Here is a 14,967-nt window from a genome sequence, read left to right on the forward strand (position 1 = left end):
CCTGTCACAGCATCCGAGCGAAATGGGGGCAGTCGCCTGCAAAGTATTCATAGGCTTCTCTTTTTTCCTTTTCTAAGTTAATCAGTGTCACCTTGGGCAGCCCGAGGCAATTATCTGCCCAAAGAGAAACCGAGAATTTTTACAGGTTCAGAGCAGACGTGGCTTAGCCTCACATAGCGCCTACCACGTACCATGTGTCACCGTGCAGAAGGCTCGACATACACAAGTCATCTAACCCACACAGCGACCCCGTCACGTAGGCGCTGTTACTGTTCCAACAAGGGGAGGCAGGCGCTGAGAGCTGGAGAGATATGCTCAGGGTCAAGTGGTGGGGGAGGTATACCCCTTCCTAAAGAAGGAAGAGAGACACAGAGAACAAGAGAAGATTCAGCTGCCAGCATGCAGAGTAGGACTTCTGGGCAGACCGAAACCCTGAGAGCAGATATTATTGTCGAGAGTGAAACGTTTTTCAAAATCGCCTTCTCTCTTTGCTTAATGCTTCAGGCTCCAAGGCAAGACGTGTGTGGGGACTTCTCCTGCAAAACAGAGTAGATGCCCCCTCGTAACAGGGCCACAGCAGAGCTACAGGAGTAGCTGCTCAGAGGTGGAAGGAGGCTGTGATGTAAGGGAAGTGTAGTGGGTTGAATCGTGTCCCCCAAAAGCATAGGTCTATGTCCTAATCCCTTCTCCCTGTGCATGTGACCTTATTTGCAGTTAGGGTCTTTGCAGAGGTCATCAAATTAAAGATCTCAGAAAGAGATCATACCATATTTAGGGTGGGTTTTAAATCCAACGACCAGTGTCCTTATAAGAAGAGAGAGGACACGGACGTACAAGAGAGACGGCCATGCAAAGACCCATGTGACCACGGAGGCGGAGATTGGAGGGATGCATCCACAAGCCAAGGAACACCTGGAGCCATCAGAAGCTGGAAAATGCAGGAAGGATCCTTCCCTGGAGCCTTCAGAGGGAGCATAGCTCTGCCTACACTGTGATTTTGGACTTAGAGCCTCCAAAAATGTGAGAGAGTCCATTTCTGTTGTTTTAGCCTCCCAGTTTGTGGGACTTTGTTACAGCATCCACATGACACTAATAGAGGAAATGAAAGAAAATGCTGCTATTTTTATAGCCTGGAGAGATGATGAGGAGGGGACCTGCCAGAGGAAGAAGGCAAACGGGAAGATCAGATTTCAACCAAGAAAGGAGAAGGTGTAAGTCAGGGCAACACCAGGGCTGTCCCCCACATCCACCTTGAAGTGCTGTAAAGAGATGGCTGGAGCAAGGCCAGGTCCTGCACAGAGAGACCCCCTCGGGCTGAGCTGTCCTGAGCCCCGACAGGTCCTCCCGTGGCCTGTGGGGTCTGGCTTGGAGCTCGCAGAGTGCTGGGAAGGGACACCTAGAAGGAGGAATAGCTCTGTAATGAGAGCCCCCGAGAGGACCCAGTGGACCGCCAGATGCCATCTTGAAGACATGGGGGTGGGGAGGGGGTAATCAATTTGTTGCGTGCTTCAGTAGTTCATTCCTTTTGTTGCTGAGTAGTATTCCCGAATGTGTGTGTGTGTGTGTGTGTGTACGCGCGCCGCAGTTTGTTTATTCACTTCCCTCCGTGCTGGGTGGTGTCTGATGAGGCTGTGTGGAGTGCTAGCATGTTCACCACCACTCAGCAGCAATGAGGCCAGTCCTGTCCATGGGGTCAGTGGAAGCCACGTGGGGAGCAACAACCCGGCCTCCTATTTCCCCCGGAGACACCAGTGATGGCCGAGTGGGGAGCCAGAACTACCACCACATGAAGCGGTGATGAGGAGCTCCCCCTTGGGGTCAACAGAGACCGAGTGGGCAACCTGGACTTCCATCCACCCTCTTCCCCTGCTGAGCAGCGTCAAAGGAAGCCAACAAAAACAGAAGGTTTAATCCATCCAGACTCTCATAACATAGTACCCAAAGTGTTCAAGTTTCAATCAAAATTCACTTGGGACTTCCCTGGCAGTCCTGTGGTTAAGACTCCGAGCTTCCACTGCAGGGGGCGTGGGTTCAATCCCTGGCCGGGGAACTAAGATCTTGCAGCACGGCCCCCCCAAAAAAAAGGAAAAAGAAAAAACAACAAACAACTCACTTCTCATACCAGGAAGATGTCAAACTGAATGAAAAAAGATAATGCATAGATACCAACACCAAGATACAAGAGGTGTTGGGATTATCTGACCACGATTTTAGAGCAGCCGTCATAAAATTGTCGCCATGAATACTTACAAATATGCTTGAAACAAACAAAAATAGTCTCAGCAAAGAAATCGAAAGTAAAAGAACAACCAAATGGAAATTTTAGAAATGAAAAATACTGTAACCAAAATTTTTAAAACTCAGTGGATGCACTCAACAGCAGAATGGAAGGGACAGGAAAAAGAGCCCGTGAACCTGAAACTAGAACAATAGAAATTTCCCAGTGTGAACAACAGAGAGAAAATAGGCTGAAAAAAATGAGCAGAGCCTCAGGGACCTGTGAGGTTAACAAAAGGTATGACATTCACACCATCTGGGTCCTGGAAGGAGACGAGAAAAAGGACTGGGATAAAACAATACTCAACGAAATATGGCTGAAAACGTAAATTTGGCAAAAGACATAAACCCATGGAATCAGTATGCTAGTGAACCCCAAACAGGATAAACCCAAAGAAATCTTCACCAAAACACATTGTAGTCGAACTTCCGAACTCTTAAGGCAAAGAAAAAATTCTTCAAAGCAGTGAAAGAGAAAAGACACCCTTCCTATAGGAAAAACAAATCCTAATGCCAGCAGGTTTCCCATCCAAAACTTGGGACCAGAAAGAAGTAGCACAACATTTTTCAAGGGCTTAAAGGAAAGACCTGTCAACTGCAAATTCTATATCTGGCAAAAAGATTCTTCCTGAATGAAGGGGAAATCAAGGCATTCTCAAATTAAAAAAAAAAACAAAAAGAGAAAATTTGTCACCAGCAGGAATGGCTAAAGGAAGTTTTCTACATAGAGAGGAAATAATAAAAGAAGGGGGAATTTCCCTGGTGGTCCAGTGGTTAGGACTCTACACTTTCACTGCCGAGGATGCAGGTTCAGTCCCTGGTCAGGGAACTAAGATCCCACAAGCCACGAGGCGCAGCCAAAAAAAAATTTTTTTTTTTTTTTTGCGGTATGCGGGCCTCTCACTGCTGTGGCCTCTCCCGTTGCGGAGCACAGGCTCCGGACTCCCAGGCTCAGCAGCCATGGCTCACGGGCCCAGCCGCTCCGCGGCATGTGGGATCCTCCCAGACCGGGACACGAGCCCGTGTCCCTTGCATCGGCAGGCGGACTCTCTACCACTGTGCCACCAGGGAAGCCCCCCAAATTTTTTTAAAATAAAAAATAAAATAAGAAGTCATCATAAATTAATGGTGTAATCCATTGTTGTAAAAAATAATAATAATAACAGAAGGACACTTGGAACCTCAAAAAGGAAAAGAATGATGGAAAGAGTAAAAATACAGGAAATACAACATTTCCTTTTGAATTTTCTAAATGGTGTTTGATGGTTAAAACAAAAACACTGTCTAATGTATTTAGAGAAATATTTAAGACAATTATAAGTGGGAGAAGGTAAGAGAGGTAGTTTTTACATTTCACTTCAGTTGGTCATAAAGCAGTGACGCCAATAGACTAGGATGAGTTATGAATCTATAATGTAATACATAAAACAACCACATAATTAATACGAGGATATCCAACAGAGCCTGCCCAACCACAGGCCACAGATGTGATCTCTCTGCAGCCATAGAGCCTCGGGTTGGAGAGGTTGTGGCTGCAGCTTTCTTGACAGCGAAACTAGGACCCTGTGCAGCCAAGGCACATCCCATCTGCGGCTGGGGGCCCACATGGACTGGTTGCTCCCTCTGCAAGCCGAACTTCCCTCCACGCAGCCCATGAGCTTGGAAGGCTTCCGTCCCCACTGGCATCCGGACTCCCAAGGCATGCCCACGTCCCCTGCTGTCCATTGTCTGCTTCCTACCCCCACTCCAGAGGGTTGCCCATTGTGTGCCCAGTGATTCCAGACCAGCTCCAATCTGGCTAACCCAGCCACCCTCTCTGCTATTCGGTGACTAACCCACAGCTTCTCCAATGAAGTCTGAACCCCTTCTGAGTTTGCCCTTTCTTGGGCAGTCTCTCTCAATCCTAGGGACCATACAGAATGTTCTTATGTCTTATAGTTACTCTTTTATCACAGTTAATCAGTCTTATCCTAAACTTCCCCAGTGTAACTGACTGTGATTTCTATCTCCTGATTAGATACAAATACTACAGAATTAGTAATGGGAGGGGTCCCAAGAGATAGATCGGTGAATGTGGGATCTGGAGACTGATTCAGCCATACCCTCGGACTTGAGTGTGATGCTGAGATCCTTGCCAATGAGAAATGGGATGCTGGCCACCCATGACGTACAGTGGCATTGCAATTAATCAAGCCATCACCCGTGGTTTATTGCGATAAAGTGCCGATGGGAGCGCGTGCCTTGGGAACACAAGCTGCATGGCAGTAATGATGACAATCAGGGATGTGGTGTGAGATGAATTTTTTTTTGAGGGCCCTTGAGCACTTAGAGAGAAAATGACAAACCCAGGTCCATTAATTCCCACCTCAAGTCATGATCTGAGAATCAGACAGTTTCCAGGACAGCCCTGAAAGGATTTCTTATTTCTTGTAGCCACAGGGCTGACTCGGCTGAAAATGAAACACAAAATTTAATGGTGCAAGTTGTTGCATTTAAATGGCAGTTGAATTCATGGCCTCACCAAGTTTCTCAGGTGAAAATGAGGGCATTAATCGCATAAGAATGAGATCCTGAAACGTGGAATAAGAACATCTTATCGGATCTGGAGGAACTGACAGCATTGACCTCCAAGTCATTCTGAGCTTCTCTGACCAGCAGTGGCTCAGCAGTGGCTTTTCCTCCAGGGTCCAGGAAGACCAGTCTTCCTCAGCTCAAAAACCCCGTGATACCCTCACTTGGGGTAGATGCTTTGAAAGGGGATGCTCCCTCTTCTTAGAACCCACCACAAGCCCCCCACTTTTGCCGTTAGACCCATAACTAGAGCCAAGTGTCAGCCTCATTCAGGGGACAGGTACAGGCTCTAACTCAAGAGGGAATAGCTTATACACCAAAAGAGCTGTAGGTCCTCAATAAGATATATCACCAGGGAATGCATGTGCTGGAATGGTTTCTAAGGGCGTTATACCAGAAAAGGCAGAAAAGAACACCAGCAATCGGGCCACATTTATTGATAAGGGTGCTTATTAGACAATGTATTAGTTGAGCAATGGGATGTGGTTTTCACAGCTTACTTGGTTGGTTAACTGAAACCTGGACCCCATAGTGACCTAGATTTAATGAGGTTAACATGCCAGCGCTTCTCTGGCCTGATGTGGAGGTGAGAATTCAAAGGCTCAGATAACTAGGAAGGCTGGCCTGGATGTACCACGTGCAACATTCAGACCCACCCACCAACTCCTCAACTACAATTCTCAAGAAGACCCAGAAGGCCCTCTCCTCCCTAGGGCATTGAGAAATACTTTAGTGAGGGACACTCGCATCCCTGAAAACCTCTGTGGTTGCTCTTTTTTCAGGCCAAGTATGACTAAGGGATGCCAGCCTTGAGATGGGCTTCCTGATTTCTGTGGGAATCCTGGGAGAGCAGAGGCCAAGAGGCAACACTTAATTGTCAAAGGAAAAGTGGGCACATCGAGCACAGGGCAATAGGAAGGTGCCAGGAGTCAGAATTCTTTGGGTCGCAGAGATCTTTAGCAGTAGCTAATTGACCATGGTGTCCCTAGGGGTAAAATAAGAGGTCACCCCACTAGGATATGGCTTGCTCTACATAACAAGAAACTCTACGTGGCCACTAGTAACCCAACTTGAGTCACCAAAAAAAAATCACAGCCCTTCATCCAGTTTTCAGACCTAAATCAGTTCACAGACCCAGAGGCCCCTGAAGGAAGGGAAGCCCAGATCCCCTTGATAAAGGTCCCTGCACTATTTCCACAAAGACACACTGTCAATCTTCCTACAGCCTTCCCCAAAGGGACCTATGTGACTGTGATTTGGGAAAAAAAGTAAATACTCAAACCCTCCAGGGATCACTAGATACTCCAAGAGGTAAAGAACCCAGAGCAGCTGAGGTTCTTCCCTAAGGGCAAGGGAAGGAGAAAGTCATGGACATGAACTAGAACCTGTGTCCACTTCCAGAGGCAAGGGCTGGGAGGGCTTTGTGTGCGATGCTACGCATGTTCCAGGAATGAGTTATTGACACGTACCAGTCATTCTCTACTTCCCTCTCCTTCTTCGTATGTTTAAACTTCTACATGAGTTATTGGGGGTTAATTTTACACCTTAGTCTTGAGAGAACAGAATTGTCAGTGAGTCATGGACAAGATTTGAGGGACCATTAATAGAGCCCATGGTGGATACAATGACTGGGGTTTCTCATTGTGAAGAAGAGTGAGAACTTCTTCATTTGTAAGGAGAGATGTATCTGGCTGGGTGGAAACACACAGTTGTTTTGTTGTTTTAAGGAAGTTCCAATGTGTATAAAAGGCTACATGCAGAAGCTGAGCAGCCAAAGGGATAGACTGTGTCAGTTATTTGTTTATTGCCTCTCAGCTCCAAATGCACCCTTCAACATACGCTGTATAATAAACAACACGGGCTTCCCTGGTGGCGCAGTGGTTGAGAGTCTGCCTGCCAATGCAGGGGACACGGGTTCGTGCCCCGGTCCGGGAAGATCCCACATGCCGCGGAGCGGCTGGGCCCATGAGCCATGGCCGCTGAGCCTGCGCGTCCGGAGCCTGTGCTCCGTGACGGGACAGGCCACAACAGTGAGAGGCCCGTGTACCACAAAACAAAAAAATTAAATTTAATTAAAAAAATAAAAAAATAAACAATACAATTCAGTTAGGCTTTTCACCTTCAGAGTGGCCACCATGCTCAGTTTTCCCCATAGAGGATGTGGGAAGGACACTTTGGGAGGGAGAGGCTTCCTGCAATTCCCAACCCCTACCAACGGCCCCAACATACTCCCTGTGCAACCTGGCGGCCTCAGCCTGGCGCTGCCCTGTCTGCCGCACCCCCTCCCCCACAGAAACCAAAGGTCTTACCTAGACTTCACGGAGCCTGCCTGTGGCCCAGAGGGTCCACACGGCTGTGAAGCTCCTTCTGCAACTCCGTGCAGCCGGCACACAGCCCACCAGTGGTCACGTGTGCACAGAGGGCCACTCCACAACCCAGCCATGCAGACCATGCATTCCAAAGGCCTTTGTCCCCACTTCTGTCCAGAGTCCCAATGCACACACATGTCTCCTGTGGTCAATGACACACCTCCTGACCTCCAGGCACTCCAGAACATTCCCTGTTGTTTGCCCAGCAATTCCAGACAACCTCCAGTCTGGCTAAACCAGCCAACTCTTCTGCTATCTGGTGGCCAAATCACAGCTTCTCCAATCAGGTCTGATTGTCTTCCAAGTCTGCCCTTCCTCTTAATCCTAGAATACCATGGAGAGTTCTCTTATGTCCTACAGTCACTCTTTAGAGTTAATAATTCTTATTTTAAATTTCTCTTGTTGAACCTACTACATAGCTTCCGATTCCTGATTGGACCCAGATTGCTGCACCAACATAGCTCATATCTCATAAAACAAACCTCAGCAAATGTAAAGAACTGAAATCATACAGAGAGTGTTCTCTGACCATAATAGAATCAAACTGGAAATCAATAACAGAAAAATAACAGAAAAATCTTCAAACACTTGGAAACTAACGAGCAAACTACTAAATAACCCACAGGTCAAAGAGGAAGTGTCAAGGAGCCCAAAAATACAGAGAATGAATGAAAATGATAATGGAACATCTCAGAATTTGTGGGACACAGCTAAGGCTCTGCTGAGAGGGAATTTACAGCATTAAATGCTTGTTCCAGAAAAGACAGTCTCAAATCAATAATCCAAGCTCCTACCTCCATAACCTAGTAAAAGAAAAGCATAGTATACCCAAAGTAAGCAGAAGGAAGGAAATAATAAAGAAAAGGAAAGAAATCAATTAAATTGGAACAGAAAAATAATAAAGTCAGTGAAAGAAAAAAGAGTGTTCTTTAATAATACCAATAAAATTGATCTTTATGCAACCTATTATATAGAGAATGGACAAACAAGGTCCTACTGTATAGCACAGGGAACTATATTCAGTATCCTATAATAAACCATAATGGAAAAGAATATGAAAAAGAATATATATATATGTATAACTGAATCACTGCTGTACAGCAGAAATTAACAAAACATTGTAAATCAAGTGTACTTCAATAAAATAAATTTTTTAAAATAAATAAATAAAACTGATCTTTAGAATCTCTACCAAGATTTAGAAAGGAAAAAGGAGAGAAGACACAAATTACCAACACCAGGAATGAAACAGAATATCATGACCGACCCCGTAAGTATCAAAAGGACAGCACAGGGATACCATGAATAACTCTATCCATATACATTCGATAACTTAAATAAAATGGACCAACTTCTCAAAAAGCACAAATTAGCAAAATTCACCAGATACGAAACAGATCATTTGAATAGCAATGTAACTATTAAGCAGACAAAATTTGTAATTTTAAAACTCCCCAAAAAGCAGTCTTCAGGTCCTAATGGACCTGAAGAATTCTGCCTAGAGTTTAAAGAAAAATTAACACCAGTTCTACAAAACTTCTTCCAGGAAACAGAAGAGGAGAGAGCATTTCCCCATTAATTTCATGAAGCTAGGTATTACCGTAACACCAAAACCAGACAAAGACAGTCCAATCAAACAAACAAACAAACAAACTACAGAGTACTATCTCTTCATGAATATAGATGCAAATTCCTTCACAAAACATCAGCAAATAGATTCCACAATATAGAAAGGATTACACATCATGACCCAGGGCCCCAGGGCCACAACAGTGTAATCCACCATATTTACAGAGCAAAGAAAAAAAATCATATGATTATATCAATTGCTGGAGAAAAAGCTCTTGATAAAAGTCAACACCCATTCATGATAAAATCTCTCAGAAAATAGGAATAGGGACTTGCCTGGTGGTCCAGCGGTAAAGAATCTGCCTTACAATGCAGGGTACACGGGTTCAATCCCTGGTCAGGGAAGTAAGATCCCACATGGCGCAGGGAAACTAAACCCACGTCACAACTACTGAGCTCATGCGCCTCAACTAGAGAGCCCGTGTGCCACAAACTACAGAGCCCACGTGCTCTGGAGCCCGTGTGCCACAACTAGAGAGAGAAAACCCACATGCCACAACTAGAGAGAAGCCCATGCACCACAACAAAAGATCCCGCATGCTGCAACTGAGACCCAGCACAGCGAAAATAGATAAATAAAATAAATAAAAAATAAATTATTTTTTTTTAAAAAGGAAAAGAAAATAGAAATAGAGGGAAAGCTTCTCGGCTTGATGAAGTGCATCTAAAAACGTTACTCTTAACGGCAGAAAACTGAATACTTCCTCCCAAAGATCAGGAATGAGACAGAGATGCAACCCAGCCCTTTCATGTAACATAGATATGCAAATTCCAGCCAGTGCGACAAAGCAAGAAAGGCAATAAAGGACATACAGACAAGAGAGGAGGAAATAAAACTGTCCCTAATTGCAGATGACATGATTGTCTACGTAGAAAATCCCAAGGAAAAAAATTTTTTTCTAGAACTAATAGGCAAGTTCAGCAAAGTCATAAGACACAAAAATCAATCCTACTTATATATACTAGCAATGAACAGTTGGAAACCCAAATTTTAAATGCAATACCATTTATAATCACTCAAGAAATTGAAATACTTAAGTGTAAAACTAACAAAACATACCCAGGACCTATTTACAAAACACTGATGAAAAACTCAAAGAAAATCTAAATAAATGATAGATTGTGTTCATGGATTGGAAGACTGAACATAGTAAAGATGTCAATTCTCCCCAAATTGATCTACAGGTTTAATTAAATTCCTATCAAAATCCCAGTAAGATTTTTTTGGTGGGCATAGACAAGATTATTCAAAAATTTATAGAGAAAGGAAAAGGAACTAGAATAAATCAGTTTTGAAAAAGCATAATAAAATGGGAGGCATCAGTCTAAATTTTCAATAAATTGGAAAACTTATTACAGAGCTACAGTAATGAAGACAGTGTCGTATCAGCAGAGGAACAGACACATAGATCAATGGAACAGAACTGTTTTAAAAAACAGAAAAAGACTCACACAAATAGGCCCAACAGATTTTTAACAAAGGTTCAAAAGCAATTTGGTGGAGGGAGGGTAACCTTTTCAACAAATGGTGCTGGAGTAATTGACATACATAGACAGAAAGAATAACCTCAACTAAACCTCACACCTTATTTATACAAACATTAACTCTAAATTTGAAACAAGCTTAAATGGAAACTGTAAAACTATAAAGCTCTAGAAGAAAAAAATAATAGGAGAAAATCTTCAGAATCCAGGGCACAGGAAAGAGTTCTCAGACTTGATGCCGAAAGCATGAGCCATAGGAAGAAAAATTTATAAACTGGACCCCATCAAAATTAAAAATATTTGCTCTACAAGAGCCCCTGCTTTGAAAAGGATGAAAACACCAGCTACGGACCAGGAGGAAATATTCGTAAACCATATATCTGACCATGGACTCAGATCTAGAGCATGAAAACTTAACATGAAAAAAAAATTCAAACTGTACTCCAATATAAAATAAAAATTAAGTTTAAAAAATTCAACAACAATCCAATCAGAAAATGAGCAAAAACATGAAGAGACACATCGCCAAAGATACACAGATGGAAACAAGCACATGAAAAGGCGTTTAGCACCATTAACCATCAGAGAAATGCAAATGAAAACCACGGCGATCTGTCACTGCACACCCATCCGAATGGCGGAAATGAAAAACAGTGATAACACGAAGAGCAGGCGAGGATGTGGAAATATGAGATGAATAGCTGGTGTGGATATGAAGTGGAAAGGCCATTCTGGAAAAAAGTTAGGCAGTTTCTTTAAAACAAAAAATAATTAAACATGCCACTACAATTCAACCCAGGAATTACACTCCTGGCCTTTTATTCCAGAGAAATGAAAACTTAAGTTCACACAGGAGTCTGTACACAAATGTTCATGGTAGCTTTATGTGTAATAGCTGAAAATTGGGATCAGCTCTGATGTCCTTCAACAGATAAATAGTTAAACCAGCTGTGGAACATATATATTATAGAATATACTCAGCAATCCAAAGGAGTGGACTATTACATGGAACAATCTTGATGAATCTCCAGAGAATTATACTTCGTGAAAAAATCCAGACCCAAAGGCCACACACTGTAATTTCATTTATATAACATTTTTTTCTATATTTTATTTTATTTTTTCCATTTTTTATTGACATGTAGTTGATGTATAATCTTATATATAAATTACAGGTGTACAATACAGTGATTCACAATTTTTAAAGGTTATACTTCATTGAGTTATTATAAAATATTGGTTATATTCCACGTGTTGTACAATATATCCTTGTAGCTTATTTTATACCCAATAGTTTGTACCTCTTAATCCCCTCCCCCTATATTGCCCCTCCCCCTTCCCTCTCCCCACTGGTAACCACTAGTTTGTTCTCTGTATCTGTGAGTCTGCTTCTTTTTTGTTTTATACACTAGTTTGTTGTATTTTTTAGATTCCACATATACATGATATCATACACTATGCCTTTCTCTGTCTGACATATCACTCAGCATAATGCCCTCCAAGCCCATCCATGTTGCTGCAAATGGCAAAATTTCATTATTTTTATGGCTGAGTAATATTCCATTGTATATATATGTACCACATCTTCTTTATCCATTCATCCAATGTCCATTGATGGACATTTAGGTTGTTTCCATGTCTTGGCAATTGTAAATAACGCTGCTATGAACATTGGGGTGTGTGGATCTTTTAGAATTAGTGTTTTTGTTTCTTTCAAATATATACCCACGGGTAGAATGGCTGGGTCATATGGTAGTTCTATTTTTTCATTTATATAACATTCTTGAAATGACAAATTATGGAACTGGAGAACAGATGAAAGGTTACCAGGGGTTGAGAGGAAGAGAGAAGGAGGGAAGTGGGTGTGGCCATGAGAGATCCCTGTGGTGATGGAAATAGTTTGTATCTCGATTGTATCAATATGCAGGTTGTGATTTGCAAGATGTTACCATGGTGGGGGGGGGGACTGGGTAAAAGGTACATGGGCTCACTCTGGATTATTTCTTACAACTGCATGTGAATCTACAATTATCTCAAAACAAAAAAGCCTAATAAATAGTAAATAAATAAAAAAAATAAAAAGAGAGCACTGAAACAGGAAACAACCTTCACAGTGTGTGAGTCCATGTTATTTACTACAGCATCTAGAGTTGACCTAAAACCACGTCCCTAGGTCTGGGCTGCCCTTGGAGAAACACTGACTCGACACACATCATTTTCCTTGGCTTTGTTTTCTTTGGGTCCACTCACGTGTCCTCAGGTACCCTTATATCAGAGGACATTTTACATCACCGCCATATATGGAGAGGCTCCGCCATTGTATGAGTGCAAATAATCATAATGAAAATACAACGATAGCAATGAAGACCCTCAAAGACCTCTCACTTGGTTGCAAGTCAAAGCAGGGAAAAGGTTGCCTACGGATGCCCCCAGCGGACTCTGCAGAGATTCCTGAACGCAACCATTCACATCATCAACGATTCAACCACCCCGGCCGAGCCACACCCAGAAGGATGGAATACCCAGACCTCGGAGACGAGACCTGTCTTTGAACCTGTGCTCTGCTCGTTTCAAACTCTATGACTTTGTAAATTATTTTTTAAGGTAATGTAAAACATCATTTGTTTTTTTTGGCCACGCTGCGTGGCTTGCAGGATCTTCGTTCCCCAACCAGGGATTGAACCCCGGCCCACTGCAGTGAAAGCCCCGTGTCCTAACCACTGGTGCGCCAGGGAATTCCCAAACTCTATGACTTTGAATAAGTCACCTTGACTCTCAAGCCATGTTTTCCTTTAAAGGGTGGGGCTCATGTCTACTTGTTCAAAGGACTAGACAACCAGTGAATGTATGGGTGGTAGGCATTCCACGTTGGGTTTTTCCCCCTTAATCACACACAGACCTCCCCACCTCCTTCCCCTGTCTTGGTTCTCTGCATACATGCTTGTGGTTTCTACCACGAGAAAGGCCTCTGGCTGATACCCGTTTGCCCCTCCTGGTGGCCTCATTTCCTCTCGGCAACTAGGCAGTGATTATTTAGGTTTGGGGAGGTTCCCCTCCCCCGACTTCCTGGTCAAAGTAAAACTGAGGAAGCAACCCTTCATCTCTTGGCTTCTCAAAATCTTCCCACAGCCCCCAAGCCTTCTGCAGAAGCTAAACACTTGCTCTGATGAATATCAGTCTTGTGATCCTAAAAGCTTGCCCTCAGCTGGGGCAATAGAATTAGGGTAGTTAACAAGCACATTATTTTAAACCGGCCCTGACGTTGATTCTGCTTTTTCCCAGTCAGCTGATGTTATCGGTTTTCTAAGTTGCATCCTGTCTCCCCTTGCATTCTGGCAGATAACATCTCTGCTTTCATTCTTACAGAAAGATTTGCTACGGGAACAGAGGAGGCAGCCACCTCTCAGAATATGGGCTCCAGGGCTTATCTGACAGACCCTCCAGCTCTTAGCTATTTTGGATGAAGGGAAGCCAAATATATGTATAAATACGTGGTCCAGGGTCCAGGGTCCCTTGTAAATCTCGTTGAAAAATGCTACCCTTGGGTGGTTGATCAGTAGAACTGCTAAAAATAGTGTCGCTATCAAATACCTTGATATTTAGATTATACTGTATGTTTTATTTTTCTAACCCTTGGGCTAATAGAACTGATGTTTCTAACCAATTCACACCTTCAGTTTAATTAGGTCCATCATTGAAAAAAAAAAAAGAACTGCTTATAAAGCAACGAATTTCCTTATAGGTTGTCCTGTGTTCAGTAGAACACGGATTGTGGACTCAGTTTCTGACAGCCATTATGATCTGCAGTCAATATTCCGACGAAAGTAACAGTTGTGATAGACACACAAGACAATTACTGAACTGGGTCAGGCCCAGTTTTACGTAGCATTTTCTTTTTTTTTTTTTTTCTTTTTGCGGTATGCGGGCCTCTCACTGTTGTGGTCTCTCCCGCTGCGGAGCACAGGCTCCGGACGCGCAGGCCCAGCGGCCATGGCTCACGGGCCCAGCCGCTCCGCGGCATATGGGATCCTCCCAGACCGGGGCACGAACCCGTATCCCCTGCATCGGCAGGCGGACTCTCAACCACCGCGCCACCAGGGAGGCCCGCATTTTCTTTTTAACTGCGTGCTTGAAGATAAATATATCATTAAGAGCACAAGGTAAAAAAGAGTTGGCTTTTTTAAACTAGGATCTTCTATAGACTTATCTTGTGGAGTATGTTACGTACCTTGATGAAGAGAGATGTACTTGCAGCCAGTGGTGCTCCGATTCAAACACGAATGACCTGGCCTGAAACTGGGGAGACATCCATAGCCCCAGAAAAGACAAGTGGGCAGGCGCCCCAGAGCAGAGAGGCACTGGCCCAGCCCTCCTCCCACTCTCTTTGCTGAGACGGCCGTCTCAGGCATCCTCTCCGGTCCCTACTCTGCGGGCAGCATCTCAGAGGACAGAGGCATCCTCCCTGCATCTTAGAAAATAAAATAAAAGAGGATGGCCTCCCATGGCTTGGCCTTTGAGTCAACGCCGGGTTTGACTGAGAAAAGCACCATTTTGAACCACCTGGAGGAGATGCAAGCAGAGACGAAACTTGGGCTGGCTCAGAAATAGGAAGTCAGTTCTTTTCTATACATCACAA

General features: G+C 43.7%; 1 protein-coding gene across 1 annotated transcript in view; it reads right to left on the bottom strand.

The window, feature by feature from the left end:
• Window positions 1–14,656, bottom strand: part of ZNF831 (zinc finger protein 831) — a gene marked incomplete at its 3' end in the record, with an annotated part of 96,901 nt that extends 82,245 nt beyond the window's left edge. Inside the window, exon 1 of the mRNA XM_082644731.1 lies at window positions 14,560–14,656. The remainder of the gene's footprint in view (window positions 1–14,559) is intronic.
• Between the last annotated feature and the right edge of the window lie 311 nt (window positions 14,657–14,967).

The sequence above is a fragment of the Mesoplodon mirus genome, assembly GCF_964341445.2.
Source record: "Mesoplodon mirus genome assembly, chromosome: 15".
NCBI classification, from domain to species: Eukaryota; Metazoa; Chordata; class Mammalia; order Artiodactyla; family Ziphiidae; genus Mesoplodon; species Mesoplodon mirus.